Source organism: Gallus gallus, chromosome 4 (genome assembly GCF_016699485.2).
Source record: "Gallus gallus isolate bGalGal1 chromosome 4, bGalGal1.mat.broiler.GRCg7b, whole genome shotgun sequence".
Classification (NCBI taxonomy): Eukaryota; Metazoa; Chordata; class Aves; order Galliformes; family Phasianidae; genus Gallus; species Gallus gallus.
The window spans coordinates 12,006,892-12,028,097 of record NC_052535.1 but is presented as its reverse complement, the minus strand read 5'-3'; the positions used below and the strand labels follow the sequence as shown (position 1 = coordinate 12,028,097).

At 39.5% G+C, this 21,206-nt stretch overlaps 1 long non-coding RNA gene across 1 annotated transcript in view; it reads left to right on the top strand.

Annotated features, from left to right (window-relative positions):
* The window catches only part of LOC112532291, a 90,085-nt gene that overhangs the window by 51,508 nt on the left and 17,371 nt on the right, over positions 1–21,206 (top strand). The window lies entirely within an intron of this gene.

Sequence of the window (21,206 nt, the reverse complement as noted above, 5' to 3'; positions counted from 1 at the left end):
ACATGGTGACCATGAGTTAGTTAAGATGATCTGTAACATAAGTAGTGCTTTAGCAAAGTCCTCTACTTAATTTTGATAAATATCATCTTTTTCTCTGGACCAAGATGCTCTCTTCTTGTAGACTGAGACACCTTCCCACTTCACATCTGTTGCATCATGATTTGGATCAGTACTATTGGTATAAGAAATAATGTAAAAATAAGATTCAAAAATAAGCTTGTAACGTTCAGACTTGAAGTCATTTGCGATTCCTGTTTTTAATCTTTAAATAACTATTTGATTGCACTGTTATAAACTGATGAAGAACATTCATGAAAAACATTTTTTCATGCAAAACTGTTCTGATCAATACTGAGTCTTCAGGGCAAAAAGAAACATTGTGAAATAAATGCTTAATGTTTGTTACCTTGCAGTACCATTACCACCAAAGGTCTGATGTTATTGCCCTATTTCATCTTTTTTTTTTTTGTCATACTTATCTCTGCTTAGAAGGCCTGCAGGTCTCTGCCCAAGGAGCAGCAACAGATGGTGTGGTGCAGCCATGTGGTATCTGCTCAGCATGCAGATCCACTCTCAGTGATTAGGGCAGAGATCTGTTCAGCAGGAGTGACAGGAAAGATGTATGGGGACAGAGATGGAAAAAATCAGGGAGCAAGATCTGTGCTTTTTTCCATTCAGGCAAATGTTTTCTTAGGAGACAACACAGCTTCCCTGCATTGCTCACATTGCTTCCTACACAGAACAGCTGCAGGATTCCTCTGCTCACAGAGGAGAGCAGTACAGAACCTTATGTTGAACTCAGGTGCAAGGTTCCAGAATATGCATTCTGTAGCAGCAGCAGAAGAAAATAATGTACCTAGTTTTAAATTAAAACATAACTTGCTAACATAATTATATACAGGGGACTAAACTTAGTGAGCCAATTACAGAATACAGTCATAGAATCACCAGGGTTGGAACAATGATGTCCTTCTTAATCCTCTCTTCAAATCTAGAAACATGTATGTCACCAGTAGTTGCCAAGTGCTTACGGAGGGCACAAAGATGCTTGTGAAAATAAACTTGTGGTGGCACACGGATTACATAATAACAATTTCTATGTCAGGGGCTGTAAGGACCTGTGTCACTCATGGCTCTGCTACTTCCCAGGCAGATGTCACAGCAGCGTAACAGCATTTAGAGTGGCTCGGGGAGAGAGGAAGCAGGAAGCACAAAGCACCAAGAGCACCGTGCTTAAAAAATTCCTGTTTTGTGTCTCTGCATATTCTGACAAGACCCAGACTACTCCTGGGGTTCCCCAGTAGGTTACCTTTCTTCTGCTTTGTATAGTATTGAAAGCTAGGACCTGTCCTCCTGCAGCCATCTGCCGATTCACATGGTATTTCATTACCTAGGAAGATGTTTTGAGAGGAGTGAATGGAGAAATTCTGCCTTTGTTGCAGATACTGTCTGCAGTGGAGCTGACCTACCATGGCAGCAAAACTGCTCGAAGGCTCCCAAGAGAAATACTGTGGCTTGAGGAACATCCTAGTGGGTGTGTGTCGGATTAATGTCCTCAGACTCCAGGAGATGTGTCAGTGAGTCGTCATATGCAGAAGAAAACATTAGACATTTTCATGCTTCATTTGTTCCCTGGTACTGTAATGGTGCATAAGCTCAGTGCAGTCAGGAGTCTTGAGAGCACCTCTGAGTGCATCTGGGACTTTCAGTAGATGTTATCTGCCAGATGGCAGTGTACCTGCAGGATAGAGGCAGAAGCCACAAACACAGTGCTTATCACAGAGTTGTAGGGGTTGGAAGGAACCTCAGGAGATCACTGAGTCCAACCCCCTGCTAAAGCAGGTTCCTTAGACTACTTTATAGAGAAAGGTACTCAGGCAGTTATTGTATATCTCCAGGGGAGTCTCTAACCTTGCTGAGCAGCCTGTCCCAGTGTTCTGTCACCCTCCAAGTAAAGAAATTTTTCTTCAAGTTTGTATCAAACTTCATATGTTCCAGTTTGTGCTCATCGCCCTTGAGCTGTTGCTGGGCACCACTGAAAAGAGTTTCACCACATCCACTTACTTCCTGCACATCAGATATTTATAAGCATTCCTAAGATTCCCCCCCCAGTCTTTTTTTTTTTTCTACAGACTGAACAGCCCCAAGTCTCTCAGCCTTTCTTCATAAGGGAGATGCTCCAGGCCCCTCATTATCCTTGTGGCCTGTCACAGGACTCTCTCTAGAAGTTCTGTCTGTCTTAAACTTAGGAGCCCGGAACTGAACACAGTGATCCAGCTGTGGCCTCACCAGGGCAGAATAGAGGGAGAGGATCGCCTCTGCTGGCCACGCTCTTTTTAATGCACTCCAGGATACCATTGGCCTTCTTGGCCTCAAGGATGCACTGCTGTTTATCCCAGTGGACTGCTTAAGGGAAAAGCTTGGTTCAGACAGTGATAATTAATTTTAATACCTGAGAAGGAAAATGAAGGTAAAGTCCTCCAGCAAGAGTTGGTCCTTGCTGAGTGCATGTACTTTATGGTGCTGAAGAAGTGGCAGCAGCTTTCCGGAGATGACATACAGCATTGGTTCATACGTCTTTAAACAAAAATACAAGTGCTGAAACTTTAAAAATCAAGGTCACATTTCCTCCTTTGCTTGACATTTAAATTTTGAGGTAAGGTTAGGAGAAGCAAATCAGAATGCCTGTATTTAAAATCCTGTGGTGCTCTACTGAAAAAATGGCTGGGCTCCACTTAAAAATGGCCAGGTAACTATTGGCTGAGGAGCGAAGCTTGACCAGCAGAGTCTGTTTTCAAGAGTGATACCTTCATTAAGCTTTTACTTATATTTGTGTTCATGGAGGATCCATGTGGCATTGCTGTGGGTTACAAATGTGTTATAAGGGGCCTGTTGCAGCAAGCACAGCCACTGTCTTTCCTCAATTTCATCAGCTCCCTTGTGGTTGAGACTGATCAGGCATTGCAGAAGCCACAGCCTGCTCTGGGCGCAAGAGATGCCGGAAAACCATGAATCCAAGGCTGTAGGAAACAAGTGCTCACACAGAGCTGTCTCTGAGGAAAGGCACAAACCTCATAGGGCAGGTTAGGAGAAAAGGCTGTTTGTAGTGAAGTTAATTTGATTACCTTTTTCTCTTTAAGAAATGAAGCGCTGATGTCAAAGAACTCATTCAAAGGCAGCCTTTCCTGGGACAGTGGTTCCAGCAGCAGCATTCCTGTAGTGAAAAGGTTAAACTTCCACACCGCTATCTTATTTCACACAGCCATCCTTACTGATGATTTGGTCACTGCTTGTTTCCAGTGAAACAAGCTGCTGCCCAAACAGCGGCTCAAGTCTGGAGCTTCTAGATAATACAGGCATTTCTGCAAGCCCTGTTTTGCTTTTCAGCTTGGAATCCTCTAACATTCCTATATAGCTGAATGAGGAATGAATCAGAACCAAGAGAACTATTTACAAATATGAAATGAAGAGTATGGAGCCAAAGCTTATCTGACTTTCTCAAGAATGCCATATAGATGTAATGCATCCATGTAAGTAAGCAAATATGAACTTGAAATAAATACAGTGCTTCAAGTGCTGGCCTGTTGTGCTGGTGATGCTGAAGGATCTAAGGAAAGAGCTATGGTAGGGCTATCTAAACCGCTGTGTCTAGTTTTGGCCTCCCTTGGTTTCCGGAAGTTGCTGCTAACAGAAAGCAGCCATGGGGGCTGGGTGGAGCAGCTCCCTTCCTGGCAGGCCAGCCAGAGAAGCGTGCAGATAGACATGTTATCTCCCACCTCTGGGGCTGCTGTCCAGGTGAGCAGGTGGGCCAGAGGGATGCTGGTCAAGAGGAAATTCCTGCAGCATTTGTTAGAGAGAACCTTTAAATAACTTTCTATTTCCTGTTATGCTTCGGTGTTTAGATGATACAGGGACAAGGTCTACTAATCCTGAAGTGTCATCTGGTAACGTTTCATTAGTCTTAGCCCCACATGAACTTAACCTTGAATAGCATTGTGCAGTGCCTGGGAGTGGTAGGAGAGAAAGTAAGTCTCAGTTGTACCAAATGCAGCTGTGCAAGGGGAATGGAGAACATGAGTGAATTCCTTATGGCTTCCATCAGCAGCCTCAATGTCCTCCCATTTTTCTCTCTCCCAGTATTTGGAGTGGAGGGAACATGGGGGTAGGTAGAGAACGGCAGATTTGTTAGAGCTGAACAGAGAAGGGGGAAGTTCCTGAAGGGGCAAGTGCTTACAGGTCTGTGCTAATGACCTTGGAACTTGGCATTTTAAATGTTTCTTACTTCCATAAGTTTAATCATTTGGGGAAATAGATTCTCACCTGTTGTTGGTTCTCACCAGTTGTTTTTTTTTTTCTTTTTGCCTGTGGAGGGTGAAGGCTGGCTCTATCTGCTGATTGAATATAACAGAATACACAGTCCTATGCATCAAGTTTAATTTGTCTAGTGGAATCTATCCATGTTGCATGCAAATTGATTCTGAAATGCCAGGTTGGGTTTGATAATCCAGCAGTTAATATATCGGAGTGAATGCGAGCTGAAAATATTGGAGCATTTATATTTGCCTATATAAAGTATGACCTTAAATCTTACTGTATTACAGATGTTTAAAAATCTGTATTAATGACTACACCAACTCAGTAGTGAAAAACATCTGACAATCCTGTTTAGCTAGGTGAAGCTTATGCACTAAACCATACGTGTACATTTCTTAACCAGTACTTAGAAAACCATATATTGATTACTTGCTGAACAGTAGATGTCAAGCATACAATGAATGTTGGTATGCAGAAATAATATATTCTATGCTTAAATATTCATCTGGAATAGATGTAAAATTCCAGCTTGTCATTGCCAGTAGTCAAACAAATAATGACAGGAATACTTGTTCCAGCTTAGCAAGCAGAACTGTACAGAAAAGTTTAAATAAAGAGCAGGAGACCCCAGCTCTAAGGCTGGGAGTTTAATTTCAGCACATGAAATGTAAGTTGCTATTTTCTTGGAGGATGCAGTACCAAGCCATGTTCTTTTCTCAGGCAACCACTGTGGTGGCTACAATGGCATAACTTCAGGTTAACACTTGCACTTGAAAGTATGGTTTGTTCCCTTGCCTTTTAGATTGAGCAGTGACAATAGTTCTGTGTTACAAAAAGCATTTTGCTAGTTTTGAAGAACATTATCATCTTGGAGTGGGAAAGTCGTCTTACACTGAATCACTTGGTCCCACCTCAGCTTACAGTTAGGAATAAGAAGTTCCTGAGTATCTCAGTCTGTGAGGCAATGGCACAGTATGTGTTAAATATATATAATTTTTTAAATTAAAAAATGCAGATTTTGCTGAAATAGATACAGTTCTTGGATTGATACTAGACTACCGAAAAATCTAGTTCTGTGTCTGAGAGCACTCAAACATTTCTTGAGCTCTTGCAGCTTGGTGCTGTGACTACTGCTCTGGGAAGCTTCTCTGTCCAGGGCCCTTCTCTGCTTTTGAATCTCATAGATCCTTGCTAGGTGCCTGCACTTGGGAAGATTGTGTTTGTCTTTTTATTTCTCTTTATGAGATCTGAATCCAAAATTCACAGAGTGCAATTCAGAGACTTGATAAACAATCCTTGCTTATCAGCTTGGCTACATGGGACTCAAGTAGAACACCCCAAAGATATTTTCATAGCCCATCATGACTCAGTGCATTGAAATCTCCACTATGTCAGAATCTCAAAGCTAACTGGTGGAAAATAATCTTGGAAGGAGAGCCATTTCAGAAGCTGCTAGGGTCTGGGAACATTCCAGAATTGGTTTAGTTTGTCTCTGGGAAGGCTTTACTACTGGTGGCTAGGGAACACACCAGTGGCAGCAACAGCTTGTTTCTCTAAGATTTAACTCTGTATTTGTAGTGCTTGCAAGAATAAATAAATTGCTCCTCCTACTCACTTTGCATAAATGTTTCATGAACACAAATAACTAATATGAAAGGAATTTAAACGCGTCACCCAGAAACAATTCACTTTTACCAGTCTGAAATAGTAAGCAGAAAAGCAACAAAGCCACCCTGTAGTACACGACAAGCACAGAGTGTGCTGTGTGGTTGTACTGGCAGGCTGTCAATATCCATACATTGCCTTTCCTGCCACACAAGAGCTCACAAGCTGGCACTGGCAAATCAAAGTCAAGTTACCTTTTAAAATTATACGTTTAGTGTTACATTTCTCATTTATACTTATTCAGATTTTTCACCATTAGATAAACAGTAAGTGTTTGAATATAGTCTTTATCTCTCCAAAATTCAAGTACCACATCTGCTCAGCCCAGTAATACAGAGAAAACAAACCCCAAATAAATACACTGATATCTGTCAGCATGTGGAGGTTGGGACTTTTTGAGAAGCATTTAGGATTTAACCTAGTAGTTGTGACAGCAGGTGAAATACCATTGGTGCTTGTTCCAAGAAACAATCAAATCTAAATCTGCTGTCTGGGACTGTCTTCTCATGGGGGCCTTAAGCATGGTCAGTGAAGAAGACTATTTTTTTTTTTTTATTCTAACTAATTTTTGCCCTATTAAGTAGCATTTAATTTTGAGCTGTATAGTAAGGTCAAGACCCCTTTGCACTAACAGAGGAAAGTTACTGCCCTGGTGTGCTGATGAGTAAAAGGATATGTGGACAGAGGAAGACAGAAAATTTACAGCTAAGTGATGCTAATCAAGTCAATTAGGTTAAGTATTCTGGGATCACAGGCAGAAATTGGTATCCCAATTTTAAGTTTCTCTCTGTGGCACAAGACCACTCTTTCTCTTTGGACACGAACCAGAAGAGAACAGTACCTCTGCATAGTATATAGTAACTACTTTTGCACCTTGCTGAATCTGAAGTAAAAATGGGCCAAAGAAAGAAGTGGTAGGAGGTTAAGTCTATGTTTGCCCTGAAATAGGGAAGCTGTAGAATTGAGAGTATTGTAGCTGTAGAATTGGGAGTATTGTATCACTCACAAAGACCTCACTGAACTTGGAGCCTGGAAACATTCAGGCACCATGTGAGGGACCTCTTTTGGCTTCACCGGTGCATGGAGCAGCTGCCCAGACAGTCCCATTTGCACAAGAGCTGTCCTGGTCAACAGACACCACAATGGGAGCAGCTGCTGAACTCACTGCGCATAGCAAAGCAACTTTTCTGTGGCTGTATTTGCATTTGCATTAGCGAGTCATACATGTTAAAGTGCAGTAGAGTAGTTCCAAAGTACAGAGCATTAATCACTGTAAAGGGAAGACAACAATGCCACTTGTACAGCCACGTCTGGGATATTTACCTTTAAGAGAGAGATCACATGAGACTCAGTAAACCACGGATCCTCAATTCCTATACCAGAGGCCTTGCCTTGCTATTCAAGCCACAAAGTTTTAAGTTACTTTTATGTTCCTTCTTGTTTATAGTCAACATTTATTTTCAGTTAGTTAATGCATAAAGATACAGTGGATGTTCTTACTCCTTCATTTTTGCTAGCTAATAAATATATTTTAAATAACTGAATTCTCACTGCCAAGTGTCTGATAAAAACAGGACACCAAGTTACAATTATTCATAGATTCTCAAGTGCTTTGTGGACTGGTCTGTATGCATGTGTAAACACATTTCTACTCTTTACCAAAATAGATTGGGATTTATGTTTTCAAATTTTATATAGCAAAGTTAACCAAAATTCTTGTTTACCTTAACTATTTGGAATAAGATTGGATCATCTGCTGGATCAATGTACTTACGCTGCTAGAAGTTCAGGGCTACACAATGCATTGTCTAATGCTGTTGGTAGTACAACCAACACACTGGAATTTTTACCTACTAGAACTTCGATCAGATGCAACCTCCCATCACACTGATGTAAAAAATACTCTGAGGTGATTGTGGCATTTTTTCTATGTAGATTATGGATACACTTGACAAACGTTTTAAAGTTTATCCTCAAGAAAGCTAGATAAGAAAACCAGGGATGTTTCTACTTGGATGAAGGGTTTTTGAACTGTTCAGTGGAGGAAGAAGGAAGAGAGGGGCTGAGAGTGGCCCTGTACATTTCCCATCCCTTGAAAGACATGTTCTTCAACAGCTTTAAAGGCATGTTTTCTAATGGCTTACGGTACTTTAAAGTACTTTGAACAAAACTGATCTGTGAAGAGCATCAAATCTGGGACTTACTATAGGTGTGTAGAAGTAGTCTCATAATACTAAAATTGTACCTGCTATCTGGATGCTGCAGGTGTGTGCAATGTAAGCTTTGGATGGAGATTGTAGTGTTCAGTTCTATGCCAAAGTAAATGCTGTGCTCACCCCACAGCCAGGTGTGTTTGAAGGAACACAAGCTAAAAGTTTTAGCATGCAAATCTGAACCCAAAGAAACCAGATACCATCAACTTTCATGCAGTTCCATCAGGCTTTATGTAATTGTTCCAGAAAGGAATGGAAAAATGCAATTGTTTGTAGAAGTAGTTCAACACATCTTAGAGTGCATTGGTTTCTCCCCAAGCTTAAGAGAAATGTATGCATCTTCAGTAGTGTCACTCCAGCAAATAACTTTAACACTCTTAAGTTAGGGATGGGTGAGGCTACGACATACATTGTGTTCTCTAGAGGAAGGAAGTTAATTTCCAGCCCTTGGGGCCCATTAGAATTCAAAATTCCAGCTGGCTCTTACTTATCACAGTTGGCTTCTTTGCTTTACTCCAAGGCTATTTTAAGTCACTCCATTTTCGAGGAAAAATTTCAGAGATTAGACCCAGTGAACTATTGTTAGAATAATTCTACCTGTTGCATGGGTGGGTGGGTTCTCCAGGACTGTAGAGTCTTGAAACTCATTAGAATCGTAAAATTGCTCAGATTGGAAAAGGCCTTAATGAGCACCACAACCTAACCGTGCTACCCTAACTCTAGCAGCCCCCCACTAAATCATGTCCCTGAGCACCACATCCAAATGGTTTTTAAACACATCCAGGGATGGTGACTCAACCACCTCCCTGAGGAGCCTATTCCAGTGCTTAAAAACCCTTTCAGTAAATAAGTGTTTCCTGATATCCAACCTAAACTTACCCTGGCGCAACTTGAGGCCATTTCCCCTCATCCTGTCACCTGTCACCAGTGAGAAGAGACCAACCCTGCTCTCACTGTGAGTACCTTTCAGATATTGGAAGGGAGCAATAAGGTCTCCCCTCAGCCTCCTCTTTCCCACTAAACAGCCCCAGTTCCTTCAGTTGCTTGTCATAAGGCACATTCTCCAAGCCCTTCACAAGCCTTGTTGCCCTTCTTTGGACCTGCTCCAGCTATTTGGAGAGTTAGACTTTTATAATATTTTGTGACTAACAGAACAAAAACCCCCCAAAAACAAACAAAAAACAAAACCAAACCAAAACAAAAAACCCACCCCAAAACTCAAAAAATGTGACTTTCAAACATAATGATATTCTGAATTAAAAGGACCTTTCTCCTCAAGCTCACATCTGACATTTCTGCTGCCTGCTCACAGAATAGGGAAGCTGGGTTTTCAAACTGATTCAACAAAGAAGATATCTCTAAACCTGTAATCTCATTTCTACTTCTTTTCACAAAAGTTTTAGAAGGAACAGTCAATAGAAAACTTCTGAAAGCACAAAGCTCCTCTATCAGTTACATCTGTGGTGCCTACTTGTCTGTCCTGTGTAACGCTGCAGGAGAAGCCCGCTATAAACCTTCTGTATTAAGGGGTGGAATTTATTTGAATGAAGACAAAAGAAGAGAAATGATAGGGCTTGAACTCGAGCTACTTAATATTAGGCTAATATTCTTAGTTCTTTTTTTTTTTAATTTTAAGTTTTTAGTTTTTTTTAATTCAGGAATAGGTAACTTCAACAGAACTGTAGTAGTGAGGGAAGTGGAATAAGTGATCTGTTCAGGATTCTTGTCTTTCTCTCTTTTCTCAACTTTTTCTTCTTTTCTTAAAACAATTCTGTATATCAAGAATGGCCACCATCTATCAGGTCTTCCTTTTGAGCTGCCAGACATTAGTGTCAGGTCTGGATCACACTGACTCATGGAGGACAAAATTATCACATTGGAATCACTGGGCTGAGAAGTGACCTAGTGGGATGGGAACAGAACATCATAAGGACGCTGACGTGGCAGTTGGTAAGGAGACCTCGTGGAGTGACACAGGCAATGTAGGTAATGTTAAATGTGCAGATCTAGCCCCAGCAATTGGACGTAGTGACTCTTGTAGGTTTGGCAGGGCATGAGATGTTTCTGTATATTTTTCAGGCTAAGCAAAGCACCTGGAATCCAATCCTCAGAAATTCTTCTGTGCTTTTTATTTTACTTCTTTTTGCTCCATGCTCCCACAAACTGTTAATACCACTTCATAATACTCTATATGTGATCTCAAAATAGCAAAGGAAGTCCTCTATCTAAAAGTCTGTGCTCTGAAGCCTAATCCTGTCAATTTGAAGCAGGAGCTCTCCCAGAGCTGCAGCACACTACTTTTACTACTTTTCCCTCACTGGCTGCACCCTGAGATGTCTCTGACATACCACTGTGCTGCAGCAGTTCCTGCCCTGACCTAATGTGTGTGCAGTGTTGCCCCATGCTGTGCCCAGCAACACCATGGCAGCTTTGTAGGAATTCTAGGAGTTAAGTGAGGCTTTGCAGGGGATTGCTGGTTTCTTCTCAACTATGTGCGTGGGAAGCAATGGGGGGATCAGGAAGGCAACAAACTTGCTTGTCAGTCCCAAACATTATCAAAATATTGTCCTAGGTGCATGGCACTTGATCTTCTGTTTAGTAACTGCTTTATCTATGTGTTTGTCTAGTTAATGCCCTAAACATAAGAAGTACTCTGTGTGATTATTGCTAAAATTGTACCCATCTACCTTTTGAGAGGGAGCTTGTGTATGCCTGGAATTGAGCTTGCAGCATGGAGTGACTGTGTTGGGTACATGAAGAAGCAAAACTTGCATATCAGGAAAAAAAAGTCCTTGGAGGATCCTTGATAACATTTTACAAAAGGTTATTCTGTTATCTAGAGATGAAAGCTAAGGCAGGACTGCTTCTTTCTGGGCTCCATGTCTCCGGGGCACGTGCTGTTGTGTCCTATGGCAGAAGGCACCCAGTTGTGCTTGTATTTACTGGAGGTGCACCAGCTGAGGGCTGCTGGGTGCCTTTTCTTGGTGACTGCATACGCACAGGATGTGTGAAAATGAGACGTTTCTGTAAACTTTCAATCACAGGAATATTCACCATTCATTGCTGAGACTGGGATGTGCCAAAACTTCTTAGGCCCTGACAGACCCCAACAAGGTAAATGCTGTTATCCACTGGCAGATCTTAGAATACATATTTCTGAATTGCGTTCATCATATTCTCACTGAAACATATCTGGTTTAACTGTTTATACATTATGGATCTGTATTTCTTTCTGCAATGCTCCATTAGTTGTGTAGCCATATATGTGTCAGTAACAAGGTTACAGGTCAATATTCACTTCAGCAACAGCATCAGTTAGGGCTAACAGAACGAGTGACAATTTTGACCAATTGCTATGCCTGAAGAGAACAAATTCAACATTTAAAAAATTAAAGGAGATGGGAGGAAGTATCTGTTAAGAAGGATTGATAGAAATGGACATTTTGAATAAATGCTGCCTTTTGAGTAATGTTGCTGTTTGCACGTGTAGTCAGGACTATTTTTATATAGCCCACTAGGTATTTTGCACTTTGTTTTTAAAATTGCTATTTTTGTTTAAGCAGCAAATATGACTGCATGTGCCGTAAAGTTGAATGAAGTGGCAGAAAGATTTACCTTTGCAGAAGATAAGAGGTTTGCTACAATTCATCTATTAAAATAACTTTGTAAAATAGTCCTAAGGAGGGCAAAATCATTTTATTCTATGTGCCGTTGTGCCATTCACCTTGGACAAAATGAAATAAAATGCTTTGGTGATTATAAAAACAGCAGAGCAGTAGTATTGTTGCAGTAGAACTTAAAGCACTGTAATTTGAACCTGTTCTTTTCCTTTTTTTGTCTAGTATTTCTGCCTTCCAGTCCAAGTGGACTGTAAATACTTGGAGTTATTTGTCAGTGAGGTCATCACTAGAATGGCTGCTTCATGGACTTAGTTCCTAATGAGATTATTAGGTCTATGTTTATTCTGTGGGCTCTGGATAGATGACATAAACTTAGACGTTATTTTGCTGCCAAGATTGTGTCTGAAGCTCATTTTCTTTTCCAAGATTTAAATCTAATATATCAGAGCTCCCAGAAAGTAGCAGGATATTTACACTGTAGAAATCTTCATTATACACTGGGGAAGAATGATCTTGACCAAGTTCCAACCTAGTGGATGGATGCTTTATACTGATCAGACAAATAAAATATAACCTAAAAATCAAGACGAGAAGCCAGCTTGGTGGGATTTTCTTCCTTATGCAGTTTTCCTAGGATCTTGTTCTAAATGTGCTGCTTTTGCTTAGAAGAACTACCGTTTTTACCAGTGGGGTGAAGCCATCTGTACATGAGCAGGGTTATGCTAGAGCTGTGACAGAGATGATGCAGCGGAGCATGCTGGTGCTTGAAAAAATCTCACAGTGCCACTCTTCAGCAGTTTAGATGGGGAAGTGATGACAGATTCTGTCTCCAGTTACTGCAGGGTTTGTACACCAGATCATTACATATCATAAGTAGGGAAACTAATGAAATCCAGTTCAAACTCTGTGTAGGAACTAAAAAGTTGTATTCACACTGGTAATGTAGAGGTAAAGGTCAATTTTATTTTGTTTCCTAGTTACATAAGAATTCAACAGTATTTGCCTAAAGGAATAGAAGTTAAATGGGACAAATGTCCCACGTGACTTGGTTATTGGAACAAGAGTTACTACTAAAAAGGATGATTACAGTGACATGTAGTTCTTCATTGTGAGTAACAAAATAATCGTAACCAGGTACTTTACTGAAGGTGTGGAGTTTTGAAATATTCTCCTACAGCATAGTTTACTCTTGGATTCATCTTTGCCATGACCTTTTTGCAATGAGGAACAGCCGGCAATAAGTGTTTACAAGTGACCAAAATATGTTCAAATACTATAAAGAAAGGTAATAGATCTGAGGAAAATCTGTTCCAAGGCAGAAATGTCCAGTGATGGCATGCTCTGGATCACTAATGTTATTCACAGTGCTGAGTAAATCTGTCCCTGTTTGAATGACTTCTTCAGTTCCAACTGTCAGTCTGGGGAGTAATTGTCAGCATCAGTAGCAGGAGCCATGGGGAATTTGACTAACACAAGATCACAGAGTTCTTTCATGCCTTAAAATCTTTATTTTATATCTTTATCTTTATAAAATTGAGTCCAACAGAAAAGGAATTATTTCAGTATTTCTCATAATTTACTTCTCTATTAATGTTATTTCTCAGCTTTTAAAAATGATGTGCTCCAAACTACTACATGGCAATTTTTTTTGAAGAAACTGCCTTGTCGGAATGCAGATAGTTCTACTGAAGCCTATGCAAAGGGACTGTATTTCCCTTTAGATGTACACTGAAGTGATTGAGATGAAACTTCACATACTAAAAAATAAGTGAATAAGAGCAAGTATGTTTACTTCTCATTTTGGATTTTGATTCCTAAAGTATTCAAGATTTTAATATCTTTTCCTCAAAAAATTCAGCAGGTATGTGTCTTGTTTGCCTTCTGTAAGTCTTTTTTAAAGGATTTTTTTCTCTTATGTCATCAAAGACAGCTAGAAGCAAACTGTCCCATCAACAGACTTCCATCTAACAAATTACACATCTTAGCAATTGAATAAACCAATAACCAAACATTCTGGTAAAGAAGTATGGCCATTTTTCTGGCTTTTGAAGATGACTGCCTCATGTACAACTAGTTTACTCTAAATGGATCAAACTTAATATTTTACTTCTACTTATTATCTCAGTTTTGTAATACACATGAACCAGTGATGACAGAATGAAATGAGTTTGCAAATGCTTACACATTTTTATGTGTGGAAAATAAAAATACTGAAATCCGAAGTGTCATTATTTCATTTCCAGTTATTCTGTAAGCAAATTATGTTCCCCAGTAAATGTAAATATTGAAGCTGTGTTAAAATTTCGTTGAATGTCTTTTCTATCCCTTTCATCTCTCATTTAAATAGAGTTCTAACAAGCATTCCATACAGGCATGTCTGATAAACTTCTTCTAGTTTTCTGGAAAATGTTTTTCTTTCAATTTCATACTGGGATTGTTTCATTGCTTCATGTCACTGTTCGAAACGTAGATTTTAAAATAAAAATGCAGCACTGAGAGGAAATTCTGCCTTTTACTGGAGGTTTTTTTTTTTTTTTTTTTTTTTTTTTTTTTTTTTTTTTATCTGCAAGATATTTCATGCACATTTCAGCATAAGTATATAACCATGCTGGAAAAACGACGTTTTCCTCTATAGCCTTATCATTCTATGCCAAAAATTCTAGTTTAGAGCTTTTACTTTCTATATATAAGAAACATTTTGGCCAACCTAAATCCAATTGTCTTCTTGCAACAGATTTTTCAGAATTTCATGTTGGTAATCTAGACTTCGTGGTGACATCTTGACAAGGATCCCTATTGCTAAACAAATCTATATCAATGGTGAAAAGAATTAACCAGCTGCAGAAATATCTGAGACTTAGCTAGACACCTGCTGATAGCCAGTTACAGCAACAGAGGCAAATGGAGGAAGATGGGGACCCATATGGGCTCTGCAGTGGCTCTTGGTCCTGTTTGTTTCACTTTGAAACAGCAGTACTGCTTAAGTGTGGGGTCACCTTCTGTGTCTTCAGCTTGGATCTCTTTTTAACTCAAAGGTCTTTTGGTGGTTCAGTGCTTTTATTGGAACCCTCGGGCATGTTAACTTCCTTTCATATCAGAGGTGACACTATTTTGAAGGCTTGGTTTGTACCTCTGGCCTTTGCCTGTTTAGGTATGCCTATACCTGTGCCATGGATGGACTGTCCATGGCCTGTGTCTTCCCTGACCCCCTAAACTTGTCTGTGCCTGTTGTTGGTGGTGGTTTGTTTGTTTGTTTTTAATGTGAATGTAGGTTATGTATTAAACATAGTTTACTTGCTTGAAACATCAGCACAGATTAGAAGAAAATATTTTTTTGTATTAGTAATAACCAGGAATATGTCCCATCTCTCTAGAGCAACAACTAAAATCCAGCTCAACTCAAAAGGAATAATGGGAAATGATGAGATAATAAATGTCTGAAGTGTGGGAATATAAACAACAGCAAATACAGTTCCATGAAATGCAGCCTAAACAGTGGTTCCTCCCAGATTTCAGGCACTTCAGAAACAAAGGGAGGATCTGGAATCTCTACTGGGATTTGTACTGTTCTTTGCCAGACATTTTTCATGTATTTTGTCATAACTTGTATTGTATATGATTTCCAGCTTTTCTTTTCCTTTAAAGCAGATCAAGTATGTGCCCAGCATAGTCATTTCATCTGAATTTCCTAAACCCCAAAATACATGGCTTGGCACTAGAGTAATGAAATGGTCTTCCATTATTTGAATATATACAAGGCAGGCACAGACAGAGATGGAGTTTAAGCCTCTCTGTTATTAAGTATTATACTACATAGTAGGAATAACATTTACTTCAGAATGATAGGGTCATTCTCTATCAGAGCTTTATACATCTCACTCAAAACTTTCTTTATTGTCTTATCTTAATAATGACACACTGTGGTGGCATAATCCTGTTTGTAGAACAGTACTGTACAGAAAAATAGCAAACAATTCTTATTTCTTTATTATCAAGATGAAGCTAACCAGACAAGCATATTTAGTTGATGTATGTTGGAAAATAGAACAGTTTTTACTTCTTAAAACATTGTGTAACCTTCCCCCATACATCTCATGTTGCTCTTCATTTGAACTGCCGTGTGCCTGAATGCTCTGTGAAGTTTTCAAATGCCCCGAGAAAAGGAATAACAAATTCACTTGGAAACTTGATTAAGTCTGCAGCAACTTTCCACACATTGTGATGCACCAGGAGGTGCCCCTTAGTAGGGATTTCACTGACTAGTGCCGGGCTTGTAGAGATCACACTGTTGTGACCTGGATTGAGAAGGAAACAGGGTCTCTAGAGAAAGTTACAAGACCCTTTACAAGGCAATGGGCTTCTTTTCATCTTTACTGATACATAACAGATAAATAGCCTTGTTACTGTTATCTTGATACTGGATACCCTGTACTGTTCTGGTTTTGTACGATGTCCCCTAATCCTCTCTTACATTATACATTCACATACGTACACATCTGCTACAGAATTTTCCACAGGGATCCCCACAAGCCAGAAAGCATTAGACACCAGCTACTTATCAATGCCTTTCACGACTTTTTGTTTGTTTTTTTTTGTTGTTTACCTGCCAGTTTCCTACTTTCCCACAGTCCATCAGGGACATTGCTCTGGTTCTGTTTATGTGTATTTTCTTCTGAACAGTTCTTTGGGTACTTTTCACTATCCTCGGAAGGCACTCAGAAAATTCTGTCATCAGTAAAAGTTAAAGGTTTGACTATTGGAAAAGGAGGACCAAAAGAAAAGACAGTTTTCAGCTGAGTAAATAGTTGTCAGGTGTTCTGGTTTTTGCTCTACTTGGTACCACTTCTTTGTAGGACTGCTGAGCACTCTGTATAGAAACATTGAGTGGATTTTCTGAAGGGCAAGTTTTTCACTGTATCTGGGAGAATCAAGTGGTCCAACTGTACAGTAATCCAGATATTAATGCTGCTCAATCTGCTAAGTGCCAAGAGGCCTTATGTAGATCGTTGACACAAGGAAAATTTATAACTGTCACAGTACCAAGATTCTTCTGCCTTGCATAGATTTCCAAACTACCTTGTGTACTTACTGCATTTTATTTGCTCAGCCTTCGTAAAAGGCGCACTTGAATATTTCAGAATAAAAGCTGTGAGTGCTCAGTCTGTCCTTCCAACCAGATGAAACCCCACCCTCTTTAGGTCTTTTGTATTACATCGAATTGGAATAGGGCAGTATGAAAAGAATTGTCAGGCTCTGTTGTATTAGAGTCCACTCCTCTCTTTTTACTTGTGAACTACTCATTAGTTAATATTTAAGACTATTAAAAACCATGACTCTTAACTCAGTGGAGCTAAAACAGAAAAAAGAAAGACATGAGTTTTGTTTAAAGAAGAAAAATATTTGGTACCTGAAGGCAAACTGAAGTCTTGGGAAATAGTTTAAGGATAGTGTTAGGAGGGAACCATGTAGCATGACTTAAGGCATTGTTATGTAGTGTTTTTGCTTAACGAGCTGTGGTTTGCTCAGGTCCAGGAAAAAGAATATGGATGAACTTTGGACAGGCGAAAATTGTTCTTGAGTACATCCATAATCTGGCTTTCTGTCTTTATCAGTAAGGGATGTTCTTTCTTCCATTGACTCAAATGAATGTTGGCTGTTGGAGGCACAGACTGGAGTCCACTGCCAAACCAGTACTTCTTGGTGTCTGAAAAGCTCGGTGTCTGAAAAGCTGGAACTAGCATCGGCAGGAAGCAGGTACTTTATTCACAAAATAGAGGGAAACAGTGTGATATGTCCAGTTCCTGAACTGTTCTCAACATCACTGGAAGAACAGCCCATATTTTCTCCTCAGTTCCTAGCTTTCAAAATTCCTAATTTCTTTCTGGAAGAAAATAGTGGTACAAAGACTCTTGATCGAGAAGAGAGAGAAAACTTTGGTTATTCTAGGTGATCTCTTGGCATGTCCCACTTTCTACAAAAGAAGCTTGAAGATATTTGGGATTTCACAATTTCAAAGATTGACATGGAAGCAAAACAGTATTGCATCAGCACTGACACAAACACCATTTAGCAGCAGGGGGATGCTGAGTCAGTAAGTGTCAGTGCAATAGTCTGATCCTCTTATGAGTCATCATGACAATAGCAGGAGTTATTGATGTAACCTCCAGTACATCTTTATGTTCAGAAGCAATCCATCAGATAGACAAGAAGTCACTTGTGATGTTCAGATTTTGATCTACATATTTTGAAGCTTGATGAGGTAATTCTTTGACTTCAGTCCACTGTTCTAACCTCACATAGGGTTATAAAATCCTATTCTTCTTTCTTAACATTGTATCATGAGGGCAGTTGGTTTGTTTCAAAAGCTTTGGGGAAGTAGAGGGAAGTTGTTCTGTAAATCTCAGATGTCATAGCAGTTGTGATTAAGGAAACCCGTTACCTTGATCCACCACATGTGAAATCTCCACCCTCTTCCACCTGCTCTCCTTGGCTTACCCTTGCTTGTCTTTGTAGGTCTTCTCTGTGCTAAGATAGCTTGTGACATTCTAGCTTGGAGCATAAACAATGGAATGCAGAATCTGAAAAATGTACATGAATAAAAGGTCAGAACTCTCCCAGGAAATAATATATATATATTTTTTCTTTAATGCATAGCTATGAAAAGCAAGTTAACCTTTGGGTTTTTGAGGAATTCACCATGACAGTAGTCCAGCTTAAAAATAAACAACTACTACTCCAGGTGTGTAAAGATGCCCACATTTATTCTCTTGGCCCTGAATATTGCAAAGTATGCAGTCCTAGCTTTAAACAGCCATGCTGATGTTGCTCATCCTTGGCAGCCTGGAAGGGCAGAAGATGCTGGGCTAATTTTTTTTAGTTGAGTGGGAAAAGAAGGGCTGTTGCATTCTGCTATTTGTTTCTTTAATCTGGTCTGCTGTCAGATTTGAAATTTCCTTTAGTAGTGTTACTCTGAAAAGAAGAAAGAAAAGGGAAAACTATAAATGACAAATTTTTCATAACAAATAAAGATCTGTGGAAAAAAGACAGGGACATCTGACTCCGACAAGGAATAGGGTGTTACTGATAGGCATATGGTGCTCTATCCCCGAGGTGACCTGAAAGAAATAATGTTCCCATTTTATCTGCAAAGGAGAAAACTTCGTTTTTTAAAAAAAATCTAGTAATGATTTTAGTCATTTGATTTTATTTCAGAGTCTTGCTTTCCCAGAGGATTATGGTAAGAATGTGATCTTGAAAGAAATTCAGGGAAATGGACAGTTCACAAAGAATACAGTGGACATGATAAGCTAGTGACTAATACCACTCTTCGTGAGTGGCTACAGTTTGCCCTAGAAAGTATGCAAATGATGGGCTTAACCCATAGCATCATTCCCATGCACTTAGATGGGAGTACCAGTGCCTGTTAGCCTCGGTCTCCCTAGGGCAGCAGAACCAGGCTTCTCAACAACCCTCCTCTGCCAGAGAGTGCTTCCAGATGTGCTGAGCTCTCTGTTGCAAGGTCCTTCATGCTTCACTGCTGAATTTTATTCTTGTCTTTCTAGTGGAAATAGCTGTGTTCCTCTGCATGTTTCTTATTTCCCTCTTCAGTGCTTCGTGTTTTGAAAAACCATGTGCTTTTTTGCTTTGACTTCCCCTAAAGTAAATCTTGTTAAATCAATAACAGTATCAAGTTAAAGAAAATTCAGTAAAACAATCTATGAATTTTTGAATTGGGCACATGAGGAAAGATGAGGAGTCAGAACTCAGATTTCCTGCATTCTGTATCTTGAGTGCCCGTAGAAGGAAGTAGTTTAAACAGAACAGTTTATCCTCTCAAAGTTTTAATGAGTGTTCATCAGGTCATGATAACAATTGCAACTCATTGTAACTGACTTCAGCGCTATTAAAAATACGAGCTCTATTTGTTGCCCTTGTAGGGCTTTATGTAGATCAAATTCATTACAATGTGATCTGCAGCAGGCACTGAGTGTGCCATTTTAAACGTGCAGTAGCTAGCGATAAAATATACACTGGGATCCTAGGAAAGACTTGGGCTACTTCGTAGGTTTTGAGACACAATTATTCTGTACTGCTTATGGACCTCACTTTGTACTGGGCATATAGAAATAACAGGATTTTACACATCTGGCAGGGCCTGTGTGCATTACAAACTTTCCTAAGTCTCACAGTGTTAGGGAAAGAAAAAGGACATGATTAGAAATTGGGGAAATCTCTATTCTCTTCTCAGCTTTCTTATGTGACCACGAGAAAAATCTGTTCATCTTACTCCTAGATCTTCCTCTTTGTCGTCCCTGTTGTTTCCCGGGATTTCTGTCACTTCATGCCGCCAAGTTTTGTTACTTTAGTTTGAGATTTTCTTGTCTTGCATCTCTATATGCTGCTGCTGTAAAAACAACGATCTTTTACATCATATGTACCAAAAGGGACAAAGAAGTTACGTACCTTGGCCAAGACTTAAGAGAAAAGGTATTTCCTGATTTCTAGTTTTGTCCCTTTTTTTACCTCAAATTATTTTCTAAGAGGTGCCAGAACAGGGTACCTCACACAAGTGTAACTCAATCTGTATGTGACTGATAATTCAAATTTGTGTTAAAAGAAAATCAGATTTAATTTTTTATATGCTTTCCTACTACCATTTAACACATTAGTCTCCCCTTAAAGGAGGCCTAGCATGCAGTGACTCATGTGTTATGTAAGTAACTGAAACATTTTATAGTTTACAGAGAAGAATGTTCTTGCTCATTATGTGGATGAAAGGAGATTGCTGTATTTCAAATGACATGTATAATTTAGACACTTATTTCTAGGGCTGTTTGGAACAGTGAGTAAAGAGAAACTTTAAAATGTTTGAAGGGACTTGAGTGCTTCGTGGTATTTAATGTGACAGTGAAACACACAGACCAATAACTTGTAAGACTGTGCTAATGGAAGAGTGGCTCTGAAATGCTAATGCTTCCTTCCTAATAATGGTATTTATTTTAAGACATAAGTAGAAACTAGTATTCGTCAGTCTGTAAAAATCTGCTAAGGTGTCATATTTCTTCTGCAACTAGTTATCTGCTGTGCCACTGTAATAGAAAGAAGAATGGGAAGTAGTATCTCACGAAGATTAGCCACGGTAAGGTTGCCAGTGGTAAAGAAAGTGGCATGCTTGCTGCAGTCAACTATTTTGGGGATAATATGAGCATGGGATATCCTGTATTTTAGCAGTGCAGAGTTCAGTCACGTGAGAATTTAATAACAGCATCATGGCTGTGTATAGGGAAATACTTATGTAATTGTGGTCCTTTTAGAATATTACGGTAAATTAAATGAAGCACTGCTTCTAAAATTTTGAAGCTCAGCAAACTCCAAACTGTACCATCCTCTGCAA